General features: G+C 48.1%; 1 protein-coding gene across 1 annotated transcript in view; it reads right to left on the reverse strand.

The window, feature by feature from the left end:
- Positions 1 to 22227, reverse strand: part of LOC146813449 (protein FAM118A-like) — a 374336-nt gene that overhangs the window by 108796 nt on the left and 243313 nt on the right. The gene's annotated exons all lie outside the window — the stretch shown is intronic.

Consider the following 22227-nt stretch of genomic DNA (forward strand, 5'->3'; position numbering starts at 1 on the left):
CTTGATCCTAGATTCAGCCTTCTTTAGGGTGTTTGTGTTGTAACCTCTAGACTTGAAGCGTTTAGTCATTTCTTCAGTACATTTTGTGAAGTCAGAATCCACACTACAATTGCGTCTAGCTCTGACAAATTCCCCATAGGGGATGGCATTTATCTGGTGCTTAGGGTGTGCGCTGGACGCATGCAGTATTGCATTACACGCTGTCTCTTTGCGATATAATCTGCTGTTGATCTGATTATTTTCTATATACAGTTCCGTATCCAGAAATGTCACCTTCACCTTGCTGTGTACGTGTGTAAATCTGATGTTCCATGTGTTATCGTTAAGGTGTTCCACAAATTTCATAAGTTTAACATCGTCTCCTGTCCAAATCATCAGGCAGTCATCAATATATCTGCCCCAGAAGAGAATGAACTCTGTCCATTCTGATCCATGTTGGCCCCAGATCCACTCCTCCTCAAACCAACCCATGAAAAGATTGGCGTACGAAGGAGAGAATCTGGAGCCCATGGCAACTCCTTGTTTTTGACGGTACCATTTCTCCTTAAAGAGAAAAACATTGTTATCAAGGATGAGTTCTATCATGGTAATGAGCATTTCTGTATGTTCCCATGTGCTGGCAGATCTAGTGCTGAGAATTTTCCTGATGGCTTTCAATCCACTCTCTCTTTTGATGCTCGTGTACAGTGCTGTAACATCTAGTGTTACTAGTGTCATGTCAGGCCCCCACGTTATGTCTGTTAAAAGACCTAATATATGTTTGGTATCTCGTATAAATGATGGCAGGTTATATACCAATGGTTTCAAGAAGATGTCAACATATTCAGACAATCTTTCAGTAGGTCCTTCTATCCCAGAGATAATAGGCCTACCAGGAGGGAAAGGTAGATTCTTGTGTATTTTTGGGAGTGTGTATATGCATGGGAATCTTGGTTTATTAACCTCTAGGTAGCTATACTCGTCATTGTCAAGGATACCCATGCCATACCACTGTTTTAGGTGTCTATTAATGTGATCTGTAAGTTTCCAAATAGGATTAGTGGAGATATGTTCATAACATTCCAAGTCTCCCAATTGTGAGAGAATTTGGTTTTCATAGTCTAGGTTAGACATAATGACGATGTTGCCCCCTTTATCTGCCTCCTTTATGATAATGCTATCATCAGTCCTCAACTTCCTGAGTGCTTGTCTCTCACCGTGTGTCAAGTTGTCATTTCTTAGGTGTGGTGTGTGTTTCTTTAGGTCAAATTTATCAAGATCATTGATAACTAGTTTATAGAAAATATCTATACTGTTTCCACTCTGTAACGTGGGTGTCCATTTTGATTTTTCCTTTAGACCACTCTCCACTCGTGCATCACTTATCACATTCAGATCTCGCATGACAATATCTGCAGTTGTGATTTCATCCTCACAGTCTGTTAGTGACAGAAGTAGCTTAGTGTCAATAATTTCTTGAATAGTTATCTCACTCAACGGATGTAATTGTCGATCAACAGTGTTTCTTTTATTGACTACATTGTCAAACATGAAATGCTTTTTAATTTTCATTTTCCTAATAAATTTATACAAGTCTATTTTCAGATCCACCACATTTCCGTGACTTTTGGGACAGAAGTTCCCTGTTCCCTTTCTTGGGAACAGAACAAACGCCCCCTAATAAGCCCAAGACAAGGAGAGGGAAGAGAGGAGGTAGAAAAAGAAGAGAAGGCAGGAATGAAAACAAGGTCCTGGAACAGGAAGAAATAGATACAGTGAGCATAATTAATCTATCCACCAAAACACTGACAAATGATGATGAAGCTCTCCTTAAGAAAGGCCTTAACTTCTGTCCCAAAAGTCACGGAAATGTGGTGGATCTGAAAATAGACTTGTATAAATTTATTAGGAAAATGAAAATTAAAAAGCATTTCATGTTTGACAATGTAGTCAATAAAAGAAACACTGTTGATCGACAATTACATCCGTTGAGTGAGATAACTATTCAAGAAATTATTGACACTAAGCTACTTCTGTCACTAACAGACTGTGAGGATGAAATCACAACTGCAGATATTGTCATGCGAGATCTGAATGTGATAAGTGATGCACGAGTGGAGAGTGGTCTAAAGGAAAAATCAAAATGGACACCCACGTTACAGAGTGGAAACAGTATAGATATTTTCTATAAACTAGTTATCAATGATCTTGATAAATTTGACCTAAAGAAACACACACCACACCTAAGAAATGACAACTTGACACACGGTGAGAGACAAGCACTCAGGAAGTTGAGGACTGATGATAGCATTATCATAAAGGAGGCAGATAAAGGGGGCAACATCGTCATTATGTCTAACCTAGACTATGAAAACCAAATTCTCTCACAATTGGGAGACTTGGAATGTTATGAACATATCTCCACTAATCCTATTTGGAAACTTACAGATCACATTAATAGACACCTAAAACAGTGGTATGGCATGGGTATCCTTGACAATGACGAGTATAGCTACCTAGAGGTTAATAAACCAAGATTCCCTTGTATATACACACTCCCAAAAATACACAAGAATCTACCTTTCCCTCCTGGTAGGCCTATTATCTCTGGGATAGAAGGACCTACTGAAAGATTGTCTGAATATGTTGACATCTTCTTGAAACCATTGGTATATAACCTGCCATCATTTATACGAGATACCAAACATATATTAGGTCTTTTAACAGACATAACGTGGGGGCCTGACATGACACTAGTAACACTAGATGTTACAGCACTGTACACGAGCATCAAAAGAGAGAGTGGATTGAAAGCCATCAGGAAAATTCTCAGCACTAGATCTGCCAGCACATGGGAACATACAGAAATGCTCATTACCATGATAGAACTCATCCTTGATAACAATGTTTTTCTCTTTAAGGAGAAATGGTACCGTCAAAAACAAGGAGTTGCCATGGGCTCCAGATTCTCTCCTTCGTACGCCAACCTGTTCATGGGATGGTTTGAGGAGGAGTGGATCTGGGGCCAACATGGATCAGAATGGACAGAGTTCATTCTCTTCTGGGGCAGATATATTGATGACTGCCTGATGATTTGGACAGGAGACGATGTTAAACTTATGAAATTTGTGGAACACCTTAACGATAACACATGGAACATCAGATTTACACACGTACACAGCAAGGTGAAGGTGACATTTCTGGATACGGAACTGTATATAGAAAATAATCAGATCAACAGCAGATTATATCGCAAAGAGACAGCGTGTAATGCAATACTGCATGCGTCCAGCGCACACCCTAAGCACCAGATAAATGCCATCCCCTATGGGGAATTTGTCAGAGCTAGACGCAATTGTAGTGTGGATTCTGACTTCACAAAATGTACTGAAGAAATGACTAAACGCTTCAAGTCTAGAGGTTACAACACAAACACCCTAAAGAAGGCTGAATCTAGGATCAAGAGGATCAAAAGAGACACGACCCTAAGGGACACCACTAGTAGAAAGAAAGACGAAAACAAAGTCAGGTTCATTACGAATTTTAATAACCTTTCGGACGTGCTAGTGAAAAGTCTGAATAGACATTGGCACATCCTTAAGAAAGATGAGACCATGACAGGGGTGATTGACAACAAACCAGAGATCACTTACAGAACAGGGACCTGCCTTAGAAGTCTCCTTAGCCCCAGCTATCCCACACCCCGTATCAGCAGAAACTGGCTGTCTACATACATGGTGGGTTTCCACAGGTGTGGACATTGCTCAGCCTGTAAATGGGCATGTAGCAAGAAATTAGAACACGTGGGTCCTAATGGAAGACGCTACAAGATCCTTACAAATATCACCTGTAGCACAAGCTATGTAGTATACATCATTGAGTGCAGATGTAACAGGAAATATGTGGGGAGCACAATATGTCCTTTACGTGTCAGGATAGGCGAACACATGAGGGCAGTCAAGCAGGGTGACCGCAGATATCCCATCGCGACACATATCCTTGAATGCCAATCACAGGGTGTACATAAGGACTTCCTGTTCTATGGTATAGAGCAGACAATAAGAAACCCCAGAGGGGGTAACAGAGAACTTACACTTCGCAGGAACGAAGCATCCTGGATCCTAAAACTACGTACGACTGATATAGGGATGAATGTCGATGATGAGATGCATTATTTCCTTGGCAAATAAAAGAAGTGCCTCATATGTAACCATATAGATATATCATCTCCTGTCATGTATACACAGTAATGAAGTATCTATGATAACTGCATAAATTTTGTACATATGCCATTTAAGTGTTTTAACATATGCGTATATTACGTTTTAAGATGTCACTCATCCCTGCACCATAGCCACTGACAATCATAATTTACATGTTATCACTAAATTACACACAGCGGTATGTTTAGCCCTTCATATATATAAATATTCTCAGCAATTTCTGAGGTTCGCTGATATAGACTATACACAGTTTATGCCCAATCCCTCAAGGTTTTATACCAGCTCTGCCACTTTATGGGCAATATACCCATCCCCCTCGGGGCCCAATCATTGTCCTTATAGTTAGTAATAACATTTAGAAGAGCCTGTATATAACATCAGATCAAATCCATACATTTTTAACTGATATACGCCTGTTAGCTCGAATACAGATTTTGCTAACTATATTTGGCGTTTCTGTGTTCGTGTCAAATACCGAGTTAAACTGACCCCACCGCTTCACTGCCGTTATTTTCTCTTATTAATGTAAACGGGGGCATATCCTGACCCAAGATGGCCGCCGTCTTTCTATAACACATTGCTCCAACCAGACGTTACAATTTAGATTTACCTAGTTTTGACATTCTGATATTGGCCTTTGAGATATATTACGTATCCATGGAAATTATAGGATACAATTACTAACATCATCATTTTTACAATACACCCGAACATACTTTCTTCGCTTTTTCGGGACTATAATCTTATCATGCACGCAAGAAAATATTTACGTCTTGAATTACCCACACGATGAACATGATCATATTTTGATCTCCTATATACATTGGATTTTGCTATTCACAACAGTCCTAGACATGGCGCTTGCGGTTACTTGCATTGTGTTAGTACACATGACCGATTTCCGGTCATGTGACTTCCGATTCCGAGTTAAAAACATGCCGAGTGATTTCTACCGGCAACTCGAATTGGAGCCAGACGCGGATGGGGGCAGTCTCATATCACGGACATACTCTCCACTACTCGGAGGTAAGATAGTAACTAGCAGTACTCGGGACGCGCATACTGGGTTCTTTTGAATACCTATTAATCTAAATAGTGTTTCCTTATACGGATCCTATTATTTTGTCTCGTTGATCGTAGATGGGATCTTTGCTGATATACTGAGCACAGCCACCAATCGAAATTGTTTACCTTATAAGGACCGGGCCCCCCCCGTCGCATGACTGTATGTCCCGGAATTATCGTCATACCCTAAGTATGTATCTCTCTCTGGCATATGCCTGTGACGATTCTTATTACTTCAGTGTCCCCTTTTACGTGGGTACTCATGGCCACATGTGCATTTTCTTTTTTCCTTTTTACTCATTGCAGATACTGATAATTAGACAGTGTGCAGGTCAGTTTGCTCATACTTTCGACTAAATAACTTTCCAGCTAAACATACCCTACATTGATGTTATATCATTTGCATCTGCCCATAAACCACCTACCTGGGTCTTTGGCTCTGCATACCGCATGCTTTAATCAGTAGACATCACAAAAAATGGATTCCTATCACATATGTGTATTTTCACTATACACCACACTCACGCTAAAGCTTCATGTATCTGATTGGTCACAAACTGATATTATAAGGCTAGTACTCACCTGACCTCACGGTGCATGCTAAGTACACTATAGCCTTGGGATACCACCTCCCACGAAAAGAACCCATAACTTTTGACACTTACCCTGGGAGCACATTTGTTTACAGTGTTAACAAATGTATGCAATTTTCTAAATAATCAGTTGGACTAATGTAAGTTACCATATCAATTTGTACCTAGCCGTGAACAAGTCGCATGTACAATATTACTAGAGGCGACGAAACACGTGTTGGCTTGGAAACCACTGTGAAGACTGTGAAATTACTATGAATCAAGAATATTAAATTGGAGAAAGCTACAAGAAAGAAACGGAGATTCACTTATTGTGTTACAATTTCTACTTGATGTAATAATCTATGTAAACTTTATTTCTACGTGTGCTTGGGTACCCCAACGCGTCGCACTCAGCCTCCCTTCCGGTCTGGGGGCCGCACCACCAGGCTCCTCAACTCCCGCGCCGCTTTCGTTCCACAGTACAGTCACACAACATGCGTACAAAATGGCGCCCCCACCGGGAATGTTCGTTACTGCTAGGCTCCCACACCGCTCAGCAACCCCTAGGCCCCATGTGTGGCCGCCGGCGCGATCCGTCTCGAGGCTTCCAGGGTGTCACAGCGCTTTGGTGCCTCTCACCACCATTAATTCCTGAAGACGTCTTCGTAGCGCCTGGCACACAGCTCCCGTCGAGACATGCCCTCCGTCGGGGCCCTGCTTTTCCCTTCAGGCGACAGGGCACTTCGTTAGCTACCAGCACCAGCTTGGGTCCAGGTCTCCCCGTCCGGACATCTATTGCGGGAGCCCGCACAACTCTCCGCGGTCACTGGCCTCAGAATGCTCGCTGCGTCCCTCGGGCGATTTCCGCTTACCGTCCGCCAGCTTCAGGAGTCTGCCTGCCACTCCCGAGTTATAACGGGGGCCGCCCCGTTCAGCACGCCCGCACTGGTGTGGGTGTCCACGGTCTGTGTCTACCGCTGTGGGTGCCGCCGGGGACCTCAGCCATGGCCGCAGCCCCTCTCCGCGCGTTTCCTCTGCGCGTTCATTCACCCAGGTCCACAGCTGCAGGCCCGGTCGATGAACTGGCGCGTCTTTAGGATTCACAGGCGCCTCCACTCAGTGCCTCGTCTGTCCCACTGGTTGCCGGCATAGAAGGCAGCACTTCAAGATCGTTGTGGCGGATAAATAGGGGATATCGGTCGCTGCTCTACAGACTTGCATCCGCCATGTTGGCTCTAGTGTGAATTAATTTATTACTGATTGTTTTTAATTTGCTTTTTCATTGTTATTAGTTCATTAATTAATTGTTAAGCAATTATGTTAATTGTGTCATGTTTTACAATATTGGTGCTGTAATTTATAGGGGGATTTGGTGGAGGTATATTATTTTTTATTATTTGAGTATTTGTTAATTAATGTTTATTATTGTGCTGGAGTGGGTATAGTAACTTATTCTACTGCGCTATCCAACACTTTCCCTCTTGTTGCAATTGTTGGAGTGGGAATAGTAATTTTATCCCCTACGCTATTCAACACTTTCCCTATTGTTGCACTTAATGGAGTGGGAATAGTAAATTATTCCACCCCGCTATCCAACATTTTTCCCTACTGTTGCACTCTCTGGAATGGGATTAGTAATTATATCCCCTCCGCTATCCAACACTTTCTCTACTGTTGCACTCCCTGGAATGGGAATAGTAATTTTATCCCCTCTGCTATCCAACACTTTCCCTACTGTTGCATTTGCTGGAGTGGGAATATTAAATTATTCCCCTCTGCTAGCCAACACTTTCCTATTGTTTCACTTTCTGGAGTGGGAATAGTAATTTTATCCCCCTCCGCTATCCAACACTTTCCCTACTGTTGCACTCCCTGGAGTGGGAATAGTAAGTTATTCCACTCCGCTATCCAACACGTTCCCTACTGTTGCACTTGCTGGAGTAGGAATAGTAATTTTATCCCCTCCGCTTTCCAACACTTTCCCTAATTTTGCATCCCCTGGAGTGGGAATAGTAATTTTATCCTCTATGCTATCCAACATTTTCCCTACTGTTTTAGTTAATGTAGTGTAAAATGTTGTTTTAAAATTAAATAATTATTTTAATATTTTAATTTATTATATATATGTAGATAAAAAATGTAACTTGAAAACCTAGTTTCCTATTAATTGCCCTTGATGTCAGCTCACTGTATACTAGTATTCAACATGTAGATGGCTTGAGGGCACTCGACTATTTTTGGGAAAAATCAATGGGCAACCTGACGAGTCATAAAAAGATGTTGATTGAAATGGTTGAGTTCTGCTTAACAAAGAACATTTTCATGTTCAATAACCTTCTTTACAGACAGTTAAGAGGTGTTGCGACGGGGGTCAGCTTCTCTCCAGGCTATGCATTTCTTCACATGGGCTGGTGGGAGGAGCTGGTCCTCATGACGGAACACAAGGAGGTCACGACAACTAATGTCAAGTTACGGTTGCGCTTTATAGACGACCTATTCATTGTATGGGATGGCAGTCTAAATAGAGCTCAAGAATGTGTGCAGGCTATTAGCATAAATGATCTAAACCTACAATTCACTGCCAACATTAGCGCTACCTCAGTGAGCTTTCTGGATACGGAGGTTTATGTTGAGAATGACAGAATTGAAACCAAACACCATCGTAAGGAAACTGCTGGGAATTCAATGCTTCACGCTAGAAGCTCCCACGTAAAACATTTGTTGAACAGCATTCCTTACGGTGAGATGCTCAGACTTAGGTGAATTCACAGCAAAGATAGTGATCTGCAGATGGCCCAATTTGGAATGTAAACAAAGATTCAAAGAAAGAGGCTACTCTGACAATATCATAGATAACGCTGTTAAAAAATCCATGCGCAAGAATAGGGCTGAGCTATTAAGAGAGACAGAAATTATGACCAACACCGTTGTAGCTAAGACAGGAACAAGCACTGAGAATGCTGAAAATAAATTTAGAATCATTGTCCAGTATAGTCAACAGCATAGAAGGGTCGAATCCATTATAACTCGGAACTGGCCTTTGATTTTAAGTGATCCTGTAATAGGCCCTAGATTACCCAAAAGGCCCTCTATAACTTATAGTAGAGGTCAATCTATGCGGGATGAACTGGTTAGAACCAGCCCGGAAGTTATAGAATCTACAAATTGGCTACAAACACACACTGGCTTTTTCAACTGCAAATCATGGAAAGCTTGCCAACAGGGTGAAAACAAAACTACATATATCACCCCTCTTGATCAGAAAAAACATAAAATTGACAAGCTACTCACATGTAAAACTGAGTATGCGGTTTATGTCTTGTCATGCCCATGCAATCTACTTTATGTAGGGAGCACAAAACTCCAAGTTCATAAAAGAATCTTACAACATTTAAGGGCTATTAATAATCAAGACAATACCTACCCAGTAGCTCGTCACTTTAAAGCCAAACATGACTCCAAAAGTAAAGATTTAAAATACTTTGTAATTGACTCTATTCCTGCCAGTAGAAGGGGCGGCAACAGGGAACAAAAACTGCGCCAAATGGAAACCAGATACATCCTAGAATTAAATACCAAACAACCCTTTGGCCTGAATATTACTGAGGATCTCTTTACATGTTTATAAGAATGATTTCTATATTGTTGACAAATGCTGCTACATGTTTTCATATCTAAAATTTTACTTGTGATATTTATATGGGATTTTATGAATTTGTGGATTTTATCGTTATATTTATTAACTATTTATGAACGATCTAGTGATCTTTTATATACATATTTATTCGATGCATATATAAATATTTAAGCACATTTTATCTATTATAGATTGTTTTGCATTTGCTTATTTAATATTTATCATTTCTGCACTCATTCATTTATGTATGTAGGGTTCCTGGTCTTCTCATGATCAAGAAATGGATATTTTATCCTTATACTTCTTTATAACATCTATCAATATTAGTATCATCTTACAAATGTTTATCGCCCACATATTAATTCTAAAAATTGATATGAGATCATGTCAAAATAACCACCATGTGATAGACCATTAGGCAAATCACTGTTCAACTTTATGCATTTGCACTTTATAACAACTCACGAATCAACTGGTCTGAGAAGGAGGATCGCGGGGGCTCCAGCAATCCACAAACCTTTTCTATTACTCATGATAGTTCTGCCAGTAATAGATTTAATGTATTTATACATCTATACAGTTGGAAATGGTATTATACCACTCAAAGGAATTTCCCTGACTGTTGTTATTATTTGTCTAGAAAAACAAAAAAACTTCAGAAATATTCACATTTGCACTTATTCTGCACGTCTTTTGCACAATTATGTGTATTTTGCATTGTATTAACGGTGGAAATAGGCTCACGATAACATCATTCATGATGCAGCGATTGGATCAATGTTATAAAGATTAATCTTGGTATTTTAGGTTCTTATGCAAATTATATATATTTGAAGCCTATCTGTAATCATGACAAAAAAAGAAAAAACAGACTCGTAGTTCATTATAAGTCTGTCTTTTATCTCAACTGTTTTTGTATGCCTAATGCACCAATGACTACATCCGCATATTCACGTTATTTAAACCAATGCATGTTTTTGCACTGTGTCATGTGATCAAGGCCCGTGGGAAGGGCTGAAACCCGTCATGGCGACCTCTTGCACTAAATAAATCTTTGCACCTATTTGTGGTCCGTATCCGTTGTTTGCCTAAATAGACGCGCAATCTAAGCGGAGTGTTTGGAGATATATATATATATATATATATATATATATAAATATATATATATATATATATTATATATATATTATTTTTATATTTATGTTACAGGTGTATGTATATATATATATATATATGGATTTATAAATTTTATTATGTTTCTAACATTTGACAATTTAATAAAATTATTTTTTATCAATATTATTAAGTAAATATATAATCATTTTTATATTTGTATGTTTAATTGTTTTTAATATTACATTTATTATTGATAAAAAAAATTAAAAATTAATAATTCTAACTATGGGATCTATTGGGATGGCGTGCAGAAAATCTCCCCGACCGCCATGGTAGCGGGAAAAGACTGCCCGCAAGGACCGCGGCATAACCACCAGCCCAATTAGGATGCTCCGCAGTCGAAATCCGAACCGCGGCAGTCGGATTCTGGCGTTCAATATTGCGGCGGTCGCTGCTGCCAGCAGCACCGCCGTGATGTTAAAAGGAGCATTTCCTGCATCTCCCTGCACTGAGTGGCAGGCACTGCACCTGGCACAGGAAAATTTACGGGGGTACCATGGGTACCTCCCCAGTGCACCCACACCCCCACAAACACATTGGGGGCCTGCAATGTGCCCCCGGAACCAGTCTCTGCCAGCCTCTCAATGGCGGTCCCACAGCAGCAGAAAGGCTGGCTACCGACGGCATCCTAATCGTGCCGGCGGTGCTTGGCCCTGATCCGCAACAATTGCAGCGGTCCAGCTCCGCCCCGCAAGGCAAGCGGGCGGACTGCAACCGGTGGAAATGTGGTGGGTGGAAAATAACACAGCCGTGGTCACGACCGCTATGCTAATCGAACCAGCAGTTTCCCGGCTTTCGACAGCGGGCGGATGGCCGCCGTCGGACCGGCAGTTGCCACCGCAGACCCGGCGGCGGCCATCTGCCCGCCATCATAATCGACCCCTATGTTTTTAATAATTTATTATTTAATTTATTTTATATTATTTTTAAGACATTTAAAAAAAATGATATTTTGGACAAGGATATTTTAAACAACGATATTTTGGTTTCGATATTTTTGTACATACCTTTGTTTAGATAGGATGTTGCTATTCTTGACATCGATATTCTGTACACGATATTTGTGTACCTCGATATTCCTGTCATCGATATTCTGTCAGTGATCTAAATCATATCTGTGGAGAGTAAGTACCTTAGGGCCTGGACATCCTCACAGGTGATAAGCTGCGCTTTGCAAATACCAAGATATTTATAGACGCTGACCTGCTTGAGCAGAACACAGTTAAGAAATCAAGCACATTTCTTTAAACGCTTCAAAATGACCAGCGTCTTCATCTTCTTAACATTAAGGGGCCGATTTCGATCCTGGTCGGAAAGCATTCCGACCGAGTCGGATCCGGAGGGTTTTCCGACCGAGCCGGACCCCTACAGTCCGATCGAGCAAGTACGATGCGCACGTATGCTGTCGGACTCGGTTCGGTCGGACTCCCATAGAAGTCAATGGGAGCCAGTTGTACGACGCGTACATGCGCTCCCATTGACTGAATGGGTACGTCTCGAACAAGTGCACCCCCTACAGTGGGTACGCGTCGGTGTCATCCGCACTGTACATGCCTGTGTTGGGGAGACCCATAGGTCTTCCCCTGTGTCCGAGTCGTAGGGCTGTGGGTGTCAGGGGGTCCGACGCGGACCCTGAAAGTCCGACTCCGGGAGCTTTTGCAAGCCGGACACTCCGGCTCGCAAAGGCTGTCTGACGCGTGCATCGTACTGACTCAGTTGTAAATTGCATCCATTGCACGCCACGGTTAGCTTCCGACCGAGACGTACGGAGCGGTCCGGACCCGGAAACGACTCGATCGGTGAATCTCACGTAGCTCGCATCGTACTTGCTCGCTCGTACTGCTGTACTAGTCAGCCGGAAAACAAGCGTACGGCTCATAGTTTTTCTGTCCGGATCGCGTTTGGTGCCCTTCCGACCCGGATCGGAATCGGCCCCTTATTGTTAATCTGTTAGTTTTGCAATATTCATAACGGGCGTGGAGTTTTCTTTCTAAACCCATTGGAGGATAGTCCATAAGTACTAGATCATCCATGCATAAGGCACAGTACATGATCCACACCTGTTTTATAGAAAAGAGTTTGTCTTTGATAAAAAGCTACGGATCGGGGGCGTGGCCAAGCCGAGCATGGTGTAGGACGCGAGCTGTCGGGGCTCCGGGCTGCCGCCGGCTAAAATAAGCTTTTAAAGCACTTTTGTCTGCCGGTACAAGGCTTCCCCTGGTGCGAGAGGCCATCGGAGCTGGAGGGGGCTGCCGCTGCCTGGTGTGCCGGGCTCGGGGAGCACGACTGGCGATATCGGAGGCCGGACACTGGGGACTCCCGGGCACGGAAGAGACGGCCGCCATCTTGCGCGACCTGCGCCGGCGAATGCTGCTGGGTCCGGCGGACCACCCGGTCGCTGGAGCCTGCTGAAGGGCCGTCTGAGAGGCCGCCTGGCCGGACTGAGGTGATCTGAGGCGGCGGAGGGCGGGGGCCGAGACCCCCTGGTGCCGGTCGAGGACAGCGGACCTGGGCTGTCTGACCCGGCGGGCGAGGCCGCCATTTTGGGGACCCTGCACCGCGGAAGCTGCGGACGCTGCCTGCGAGCACCGGATCCTGCTGCGCTGGACTGCGCCCGAGGTGAGGAGGTCGGCGGGAGGCATCGGCCCGCGGGGCGATTCACCCTGGTTGGGTAAAAGCCTGTAGCCGCGGAGGGTGCCCTGTCAGCGGTGGTCCCGGACGCTGGGGGGCTCCAGAGAGCGCTGTCCGTGTGGTGGCGGCGGCTGCGGTGGGGGCGCCCGAAGGCCTGGAGCGGAGGAGGTTGCTGCGGCCCTGAATCTGAGCTTTGGACTAGAGGTGGCTGGGCTGGCTGGACCTTGCGGGCGGCGGCTGTGGGCCTGGAGGCTGGACCGAGCCCTGGCTATTAGCTCGCCCCTCCTGCTGGACTCGACGGAGGAGCGGGGCTGAGGGGTGCGGTGGCAGCGGGACCCGGGACGGTGGGACCGCTTGGCTGCCGGCCCCCCCCCGGGTGGTTGCTGAGCTGCGGGGACGGCGCGCTTTCCTGGAGCGCCGGACGCTGTGCTGCTTGCTCCCTGTGTGAGTGGGGAGGGCCCTGAGTTGGTCTCTGGTGGGTCCGGCGACCTGGTGGCCTCCGTGCCCTGAAGACGACGCGGACCGGCGTGGGCCGCGAGGCCTTGGTTACCTGCTGCATCTGAGGCACGTCCGCGGCGGCACTGCGGCAGGGCCCGCGACTTGGGGGGTGGAGCGGCCCTACACTGGACGTGGCTCGACCTGGCCTGTACACCCTTCGGCGCGGGCTGGCTCCCCGGGGGCGCTGAGTGGACGGGCCGTCCTGCGGCTGGGGTCTCCCTGTAGAGGCGGCGTATAACGGCACGATGACGCGCACCAAGTCAGGAAAGGACCCATCGGCGCCCGCGAAAGATGCTACAGTAAAGGACCTTTGGAGTAAGCCTGGAGGGGCGCCGACGAGCTCGCAGGCGGTCGGAGCCGGTGGGTCGGCAGAGCCAGTGACGCAGTCCTTCATGGCGGTCTTCATGCAGGACCTCAAGTCCGAAATCGGCTCGCTGCGCACCGAGGTCCAGGCTTGCGTCAAGGAGCTCCGGAGAGATGTGGGGGAGCTGGGGGATAGAGTTGACGACATGGAGAAAACCCTGGACGCCCGCTCGGAGGATCAGGAGCGCCTGTGGCAGAGGATAGCGGCCCTGGAGGAGCAGAATGTGGAGCTGCAGATCAGGCAGGAGGACTTGGAAAATAGGGGGCGCCGCAATAACATCCGCATTAGGGGCGTCCCGATTGGCGCGGAGGGGACGGATATCATGACCTTCGTGGCGGACCTCCTGCATGAACTCCGGGGGGACGACGACGCTTCCCCGCCGGCTTTGGACAGGGCCCATAGAGTGTCGGGCCCACCCGGAAGGCCAGGTTTGATTCCCGATATCCTGACGAGGGTCCACTTCTTTGTCGAAAAAGAGGCCATTATCAAGGCGACAAGAGACAGGACGGACATCAAATTCAACGGGGCCCCGATACAGCTGTTCCAGGACCTGGCTCCCACGACCCTCCGGCGCAGGCGGGCCTTCCGACCGGTTACGGACAAGTTGCGAGCCCTCAACATTCGATATCAATGGGGACACCCCTTCGCCCTCATCTTCAACTGGGAGTCCAGACGACGGGTGCTGCGGTCCTACAGGGAAGCCGCGCAGCTACTCCAGATCCCGGACTCCCCTCCGGCCAGCCCGGTGCGCGGTGCCGCGGGGCCTCGAGCCTCGCTTAAGCCTAGCTGGTCCAGGGTGCGCCGGGGGGGGCGTTCTCCTTCCCCTGCCGCTAGCCGCTCCTCGAAGGACAAGCAAGACATCATACGCCACATTCGGTCGCTGGAGGCCGGAACCTCGCCGGCGGGGTCACAGGAGCCTGCTCCCTAGTAGCCTTCCGGGCATGCAATTTGGGCTCCTTCTCCCTTGGGTAACTGAGATGGCCCGCCTTGTGGATCCCGGCTGTTGGTGCGGGAGGAGACGGCGGCCCTCTCGCTGTTGTCGCTGCTGCAACTCCTGATGCCGGGCGGCGGCCCGGGGCTCCTTCGAACTTGGAGAATGGCGGTAGTGCCGACGGACCCCCACCACTATTCCTGGGAGAGTGACTTCTCTGGGATAACCTGTGCCGAAGTGCCTGGCCACTCCCTAGACTGGAATAGTCCTTGTTGGCCATGTTGGCCGTTTGGTGCCTCTAATTCTTTCATTTATCTTTGTTCTTTGACTTTCTTCCTCATTCTTTCCTTACCCTCTGGCGGGGGGGCTTTGTGGGGGGGCTGGGGGTGGCCGGGGGGGATATCTGCACACGCTGACCCATGTCTGTGACTACTGTACCCTCCTGGAAGGTCGTCTCCTTGAACGTACAGGGGCTTAATTCGCCTAGCAAACGCCATCAGATCTGGAGGTACCTGCTCCAACAGGGGGCAGACGTGGTATTCCTGCAGGAGACGCACCTTCTGCGGGCTGACGTGGGTCGTATGGCCCATCCGCGCTATCCTCACAGATTTTGGGCTTCCGCAGCCACCAAGACAGCGGGGGTTGCTATTTTCTGCCGGGCGGGATTCTGTCACGGGGACACACAGGTGCGTAGAGACACTGCGGGCCGGGTCCTGAGGGTGGAGCTCACGAGGGGGCGCCGTAGGCTCACGCTTTGCAATCTTTACGCCCCTAATCAGGGGCAAGATACCTTTTTGCGCGGGGTCACCCGGGAGTATCTCGACCCGGTGGATTCGGACCTCATAGTGGGGGGGGACTTTAACCTGGTTTGGGACGCGGAGTTAGACCGCTGTGGGGGAGGCTTCCGAGGCGTGGGGGCCCTGTCGGCTACTGTGAAAAAATCCCTTACTGCTCTGACCTTGGTAGATGTGTGGCGTTACCACTCCCCGGGGCTGAAAGACTTCACTTTTTACTCGCACGTCCACCGCTCCTACTCCCGCATCGACATGCTCTTTGTCTCCCACTCTTTGCTCTCTGACACTATATCGGTTTCGCACTCGAGCATCTCGGTCTCCGACCATGCCCACGTGGAGCTGCTACTCCACGAGCGCTCCGCTCGCGCCCCCGGCCCGCGCCGCTGGCGGTTCCCAGATCACGCCCTACGGGACCCGAGAGACAGGGAGGAAATAAAGACGGCCATCTTGGACTACTTCGAGCACAACGAGTTGCCGGAGACCCCCCTCCCCCTCCTATGGGACGCTTTTAAGGCCACGATACGGGGCACCCTCACGGCTATCTCTGCCGCGCGGACACGGGAGGCCCAACTGTATGAAACCAGACTCACCCGCGAACTCCAGACGTTGGAGAAGATGGACCAGACCCGCCCTTTGGCGGTCCATAAGCGGCGCCTGGCGGTCCTTAGAGGTCAGTTACGGGCACACCGAACGAATAAGGCGGAACGGGCACTTCTTGCGCTCCGGCAGCGCTTTTACATCGGTGGGGATAAGGTGGGAAAGGTGCTGGCAAGGCGGCTGCGCGCTAGGACGGCGAAGGCCCACATTGCGAAGTTACAGGGAGGGGGAGGTACATGGGTGACCACCGAGGCAGCTAAACTTCGGGCGTTCCATGGATATTATTCCTCCCTGTACGAGAGAGAGCCGCCAGATCCTGCGCTGATCACAGAGACACTGGGTAGTTGTGAATGGGAACCGCTGAGTAAACACCACTCTGAGCTCCTAGAGGAGCCCATCACGCTGGAAGAAATAGCGGGAGCCCTGGGAGATCTTCCGCTTGGCAAGACACCTGGACCAGACGGGCTACCGGTGGCATTCTTCCGTGCCTTTCTGCCGCAGCTGCAACCCTACCTACACCGTCTCTTTAACTCCTTCGCGGACTCGGGGGGGCCGTCCCCGGACATGGCGATGGCCGAGATTGCTCTCATCCCAAAGCCAGGGAAAGACCACACCCTCTGCTCCTCATACCGGCCCATAGCCCTGTTGAACTCGGATCTTAAACTTTATACTAAAATCCTTGCCAAACGGCTTAGTGCCCATCTCCCACACCTCGTGGACCCGGATCAGGTGGGGTTCATCCACCAACGCCAGGGGGCAGATAATGTTCGCCGCATTGCCCACATAGTGGGAAAGGCCAGGCATTGGAATATCCCGGCTTGCTTGTTGTCCCTAGACGCTGAAAAAGCGTTCGACCGGGTGGATTGGGAGTTCCTTCGAGCGGTTCTGCGGAAAGTGGGGATTGGACCCAAAATGGAGGCACGCATCATGGCCCCATACGCTGCCCCGGCTGCCCGGGTGCGCGTGAATGGCCAACTCACGCAGCCTTTCCCCATCTGCAGGGGCACGCGGCAGGGTTGCCCCCTATCGCCTCTGCTTTTCGCCCTGGTGGTAGAACCCTTAGCTATTCTCATTCGCCAGTCGCCGGACATCAAGGGTATCTCCCTTCGGGGACGCGACCATAAAGTTGCGCTCTTCGCTGACGACCTCCTCCTCACGCTGTCTTCGCCCTCAGCCTCGCTCCCAGCTGCGCACTCGTTGCTACATACCTATGAGCGGGCCTCCGGGCTTAAAATTAACCACGCCAAGTCTTGGGTGCTCAATCTTACGATCCCGGAGACAGAGGCAGCGACGTTGCGGACGAGCACCCCATATCAATGGGCGAGCGACTCCGTGAGATACCTTGGTCTCAACCTGACGCCGGACCTAGCCACCTGGACGCAGGCCAACTGGCAGGAGTGCAGACGCTCTGTCCTAGACGACTTGCGCGCCTGGAAGGCACTGCCGCTTTCCTGGCTTGGTCGCCTCAACGCGATTAAGATGTCCGTGCTGCCAAAGATTCTCTACTTGTTTCAGACCCTGCCGACCCCCATCCCGGAACATTACATCCAGGGGCTACAAAGGGATTTGATCTCCTTTATTTGGGGAGGCAAGAAGCCGCGATTCTCTAACAAAATATTAAAGCTTCCTCGGGATAGAGGCGGCCTTGCTTGTCCCAATTTACTTGAGTACTACTGGGCGTCACACCTCCGTTGTGTCCTGGAGTGGGGGGCGTGGGAAAGCGAGAAAATCTGGTTCCACATGGACAGGGCAGTTACCTGTCGCCCGATTTGGGATCACGCTTGGCTGCCCCGGGCGGCGCGTCACCGTAGTGCGTATATGGCGATCCCCACTAGGACGGTCCTAGAGATTTGGGATAAAGTGGCGGTCCGCAGGGGCCTCACCACCTTCCCCTCACCGCACACCCCTCTAGCTCGCAATCCCCAGTTCCCGCCGGCCTGCTGCGCGCCATATTTCGAGAACTGGACGGAGAGTGGCTGCCGGACGATCCGAGACCTCTTCGAGGGAGGGACCTTCAAATCCTTCCAGCAATGTCAAAGGGACTTTGGGCTGGCAGACGGGGACAAGTTCCAATACGCCCAGCTTCGGCATTGGGTGCAGGGCTCTTCGCTGATGCAGGCGGCCACGAGACCTCTCACCCAGTTTGAACACTTGGCGCGTACGTTTGGCTCATACAAGGGCCTAGTCTCTCGAATCTATAAAGTGCTTCAACATTCTCAGCGGCCAGGCCTACACCCGTACCAAGAGCGCTGGCAGACTCTTTCGGGCTCCGAGATTAATCCCGCCCAATGGACGAGGCTCTGGAGCGATATCCCCAAAACCTTCCGTAGCATTCCTCAACAGGAGTCAGCCTACAAGGTGATGACCCAGTGGTACTACACCCCTGTCCGATTGCAGAAGATGTTCCCCAAGGTGTCCCCGCTGTGCTGGCGCTGTGCCCAGGCACCAGGAGACTTTATCCACATTTGGTGGACGTGCCCGAGTCTGACTACCTATTGGAAGGAAGTCCTCAGCCACATCAAGAGGGTGCTTGGTTACCCCCTGCCAGAGGACCCCCTCACGATTATTTTGGGCCTTCGGCCGACGTCGCGAAGGGCAATGACAGGCCGAGATTGGCACCTGAGCCTTCATATGTTAGGCGCTGCAAAGCAAACGGTGGCGGTGTACTGGAAGAAGGCGGAGCCACCGTCCGTCAACGTGTGGTTCACTCGTCTTTGGCAGGTACTGGCGATGGAACTGCTTACAGCCCGCCTTCAGTTTAGAGACACCAGGTTTAAGACCCTCTGGTCTCCCTTGGTGGCCCATTTGGGCAGGATAGAACACGCGCGAATGAAACCGCCGAGGCTGCGGGCCTTGAAACTGTTCGATGACGAGATATCTCAGACGCGCTCTGAGGTTCTCACACGGCCGGGGGCATTGACACCCTCGACGTTGGGGGGTTCCTAGCTGCGGGTGGGCTTGCCGGGGCCGGACCCCACCACGGTACAGACACGTTTCCCCACAGGCTGCGTCCCTTAGACCTGGGCCTCCCCCACCACACCGCTGCGAGGACTGCCGTTCTGCCTCCCCCTCCCCCGCCGCCCTCCCCCTCCCCCCGCCACTTCCCCCCCCCCGCTTTCTGTTTACTTAAGTTTGTCCTGCCTTCAGGACGTGTAGAGGTTAAGTGCGTTAATAGGGCCTTGATAACCCAACGCGGTGGCGCGACGCGCCTCTATCCAACCCCTTCCGACCCTGCGCGCTTACATCGGGGCGCTACACCGCCACACACGAGCTACTTCACACATTGTGTACCCGCGCAGCACGCTGCAGCCCCGGCTTCGCGACAGGGTTGCCCTCAGCTGCGAGTTTCGTGTCGGAGACTACCGGGCACCACCAGGTACACCTGCCTTATCGGCCCCCACATCGGGCATACACGCGGCTTTGGGTGGGATGTGGGGCGGTGGGCCTCCGGAGTATGACACGCTGACAGCAGTGAATTGGAAGGGGGGGAAACCATGCGATATGTTAGGCAGTAAGGCCTTTTGTAAAATGGAATTTGATTTTGTTCGCTGCCGGCCAGGATGGTTGTAGGCACACAGCTGTGTACTTTGAGCTCACCTCTTTTCTAAATAAAACAAAGTTGGATAATAAAAACGAGCTTCAGCTTGTGAACTTCAGCTTTTATTACCTTATTATGAAAGCAGACTTTTGGATGTGATACTATGAGGCAAGAATAATTATGCATATTTGTTGCCTTTTCATTGTGTATTATATTATTTACTACGCTGTTGTGCTTTGTTGTGGATTACTGCATTGTGTTACTGTTGCATTAGAATATAGCTACATTCTGTTTTGGATGTTTTCTTATGTTTTGCTGCCATGCTTTCGTTTTGGTGTTATTTTGCTTTGCGTTACATTAATTTATTGTCTTCTGTTCTGTTGTGTAATTAAAAGAGAGATGTGATCAGTTGTTGCAATAAAAAAAAAAAAAAAAAGCTACGGATCATAGCCCTGTAACTTTTTTCATACTAGGGGCCTATTTAGATCTTGGAGGACGAGTTACTATGCCACAACGGAGGCAGATATCCCGTCCGCCAAAATATAAATACCATAGGGTATAATGGGATATATATTTTGGTGGACGGGATATCCATCACTGTTTTGATGCAGTAACCCGTCCTGCAAGATCTAAATCAAGCCCTAGGTCTCCATCGAAAGTTGAAAGCGTCCTGGAAATCTACAAAAAAGCAGCATAGCTTGCCAATTGTTGCTATTTATCTCTTGGCCGCCAGCCGAATCACTGTGCCAAAGGCCATCTCTCAAGATGTTTTAAAATGGAATTTGCATAAATCCTTCAAGTAGTGTCAAGTTGGGAGATCACTCCATAACTGGCTGGCTCCCCGGACTGCCTTTCTTATGGATTGGTTTAATAATTGCACCACACCACATGTAAGGTGTTGTCCCACTAGAGGTGACCCCTTTAAAAAGTTGGCTTATGATACTGGCCGCCCACAAGGGATCAGCTGTAAATGCTGCTGCTGGACGACTAAACGTGCCCCGGCCCAAGACAACTTCATATTGCTAATTAGCTCGGAAATGATACCTACTTACTGCAGCAACATTAAATGCAGATTCACGGAATACTCAACATCAAACTGAGTCAGAGCTTTCAATGAGGAACTTTTGTATAATTTGGAGATGAATTCTATCCATTGCTCATCAGATACTTCATCCTCCGAGCTCCCTGCTGAGACCATCTTGTGAGATTGCTCCATGCATTTTGCACCAAATAGATTAATAGAACTTTTGTTTGGTTTGAACAAGCAGTGAGCAGTATTTGTTTTTCATTACAATAAAACCCCATCCAATAGTATGGCTCTTAGGATGGATTCATTTGCAGCGCATCCTATTGAACTCCTTCCTTTGGTGAGCACGCTCACCATCAACCCATCCCAAAGGAAACCTTGCTTTGTTAGCACCTGAGGTATTTCCTAGATTGATTTGTAATATACTTACAGACAGTGCAACACTCTTTTTATGAGTTAATTATACCATTGAGAGCCCATAAGAACTAATACAGAACTTATCTGTTTTGAAACTAAATAGTTCCTGAAGATTTTCTTTTACAATTACAACCCTGATTCTATGGTTATAAACCAGATCTGACTCTAAGGTTGCTGAATTATTAGATTTTTTAGGGATTGTCCCCTGAGCATTATCTCCATGGTGAGGTGATCGCCTACTCCAAGATTGATCACCATACAAAGTCATCAAGTTGGGAAAAACGGATTCAATGGAGTAAAGGAGTGATCAACCCGGACCAGGCACCTTCTGAATCTCTATGTGGCTCCAGCTGGACAATCGCTCCCAAAGCGACTATTTCTACTGATCGGATTGTGCTGCATTAGGATTGACAATCCCTGTTTGGTCCCTCCAAAGCTCGCTCCTGCGGCAGACACCACATCAGGAATTCCATACATTTACAGCTGTTCTTGCAATACTTCATCAGAAGGAGCGAGAGACATTTTTAACTTAAATTAAATTTAATTAGAATAGCCTGCCATCATGAATAAAGATTGTGGAAAATGGCATTTGTGTTATATGTTATATACGCGTTCTTTAACCTGACGTGTTATATCTCACTCCTCAAGCACCTCGCCGTCTGGTCACTTCTCATGTCTTTACAGGGCAAGATATACATCAACTCTTGGCTGGGAGTTAGCAGACTCCCGCCGTTGGCCAGGGACACTGCTCTATCAGTACACCAGCCCTTACAAT

Source organism: Triturus cristatus, chromosome 7 (assembly GCF_964204655.1).
Source record: "Triturus cristatus chromosome 7, aTriCri1.1, whole genome shotgun sequence".
Taxonomy (NCBI): Eukaryota; Metazoa; Chordata; class Amphibia; order Caudata; family Salamandridae; genus Triturus; species Triturus cristatus.